Below are 2,609 nucleotides of genomic sequence, written 5' to 3'. Positions count from 1 at the left end.
TGTCAGTGGGAAGTCATTTGCAGCTTAGTCTTTCGTGAAGGACTATGTCAGTGGGAAGTCATTTACAGCTTTGTCTTTCGTGAAGGACTATGACTGTCAAACTAGGAGGCTAAATTGCACCGGCTCTTAGCGCTGCAGCCTTGGGGGCTAGTTGGCCTTTGGGAACGACTGTCCTAAAACCATCTTGGCCGAGAGAGAGTGGGGGATGTAACTTGGGCAAGACACTCTCCACTATAGTCAAATTCTAGTCCAAATAGTTGGGACAGCAGTTGCCTCCTCAGGTGTTCTGATGGTCATTGTTGGATACGACTGGCTATCATACTGGGGGTGTGACAGGACTTTGGGAAATAAAAAAAAAGAATAGTTCCCGTGCTGGATTCTTGACCCCCACCTCCCCCCCCCCCCAAACCCCCTGAGTTTTAGTAAGCAGTTCCAGCCCTGATTTTCATGCTGCATGTGGAGGATGTTGCTGTTGTTGTTTTGCGAGTTGAGTTTTTTTTTTTGAGTGGACGAAGAGCTTTGCCGAAACTAGGCCCTGTCCCACTATGGCCAGAAATGGAGAATGTTGGTGATGTCCACGAATGTATTTGTATTTTTTTCTTTTTTGTCACAACATTTCTCTGTGTGAAACCCGGGCTGCTCTCCCCAGCAAGAGCGTGTTGCTACATTCAGAGTGCCACCCATTTTTTTTTTTTCCCCTGCATGCAGTTTTATTTGTTTTTCCTATCGAAGTGGATTTTTCTACAGAATTTTGTCAGGAACAACCCTTTTGTTGCCATGGGTCCTTTTACGTGCTCTAAGTGCATGCTGCACACGGGACCTCAGTTTATCGTCGCCGAATAACTAGCGTCCAGACCACCACTCAAGGTCTAGTGGAGGGGGAGAAAATATTGGTGGCTGAGCCGTGATTCGAGCTAGCGCGCTCAGATTCTCTCGCTTCCTAGGTGGACGCGTTACCTCCAGGCCATCATTCCACATGTATGCTGAAAAGGAAGAAGATGAGGAAGACAATAGGCTAACGGTGATAGTAATAGTAGCAGCAGTAGTAGTAGTAGCTGCCGTTGTAGCAGCAGCAACAGTTGAAGCTGCAAAACAACTTTCAGTTCACGGTGTGTGTTGTGTGTGTATGTGCATGCATGCGCACGTATGTGCATGTCTGTATGTATGTGTGTGTGTGTGTATGTTTGTGAATAGAATAGTTCAATGAATCTTTAATTGGTGAGAACAGATCAAACGCAGGTGATACACCAAGCCCCACTGACGCTGTTGAGTTATCTGAATTCTCTGGTAGCCTACTACGATGCTCGAAGCTGTTTAAAAGTCTCTCCATACGAACGGCGAAAGAGACGACGTTAACAGCGTTTCACCCCAATTACCACCATCAAAATATTGCAAGCGGAAGGCACTTATACTGAAGAGGTGAATGTTGACAAAGATACCACAATTCTGACGACAGAAGCTAAAGGTTGGGTCATTGAGACACCCACTGGACATCCGAGGGGTCTGTGTAGAGGAGAAGAGAGGACTGGCCGTACTGAGTGTGTAACTGAGAACTGTGTGAAAAACGGTACTCGGAGCATGCCACCGAACTCCTGCAACCTTGATCCCATCCCCGCCCCTGTTCTATATGATTGTATGGTTGACATTAATAACTGTTATGAATACGACTTTGTCGTCTGCCATTTTGCCTCAGAGTTGTAAACATACTTGTGTCAATACGTGGCTGTGAAAAAAGAGGCCAATTTTGACACATTTGCTTGGAAACATTATCTTCCGGTTTCTAATCTTATCATCCTTTCCTATCAAAAGCGTACCGTACTGTACAGGAACAATTGCTGCAGCATTTGTAGCCTCACAATCATCTTCAGCTCAGTTGTCAGCCTACAGTAAGTGCCAGTAACACTGACACCACCTTCTGTGTGTGATGAATGATCGCCTCCAGGGGCTGTAGTCAAGAGACCATCATGCCTGCAGGTAAACGTGAACCTGAAGGTAATCTACCTGTGGCAAGGCAAACTGCCCAAAGGTAAGCAATATCCAGTATCAGGAACATTAGAACCTACCCGTGGGTCTATAAACCCGAAGGCAATTCGCCCTCACTATCTGCCGTGAGTGACTGCCTGCGAAGCAGAGGTAAATATGGCGAAATTATTTTGTGGCGTTGTTTGTGTAAACTGAACAGGTGTGCACGTGTTGTGCTTTCTCGGCAATGCCCTGAACTGTGGTGCGGCGAGAAGCAAAACTGAGTGCATGCACAGAAGGGAATCCCCGGGATATATATATATATATATATATATATATATTTGTAGACGATGGGCTAGCTGCCTGAGTACACCTCACGTCTTGAATACAACGATATCTTAACTTTCACGTTAACTCTCTCCATACGAACGGCGAAAGAGACGACGTTAACAGCGTTTCAACCCAATTACCATCATCAAAATATTGCAAGCGGAAGGCTCTTATACTGAAGAGGTGAATGTTGACAAAGAATATCACAATTCTGATGACGGAAGCTAAAGGTTGGGTCATTCAGACACCTACTGGACATCCGAGGGGTCTGTGTAGAGGAGAAGAGAGGACTGGCCGTACGGAGTGAGTTAAACTCT

The sequence above is a fragment of the Babylonia areolata genome, chromosome 35 (assembly GCF_041734735.1).
Source record: "Babylonia areolata isolate BAREFJ2019XMU chromosome 35, ASM4173473v1, whole genome shotgun sequence".
In the NCBI taxonomy this organism is placed as follows: Eukaryota; Metazoa; Mollusca; class Gastropoda; order Neogastropoda; family Buccinidae; genus Babylonia; species Babylonia areolata.
Note: the sequence above shows the minus strand (reverse complement) of the source record.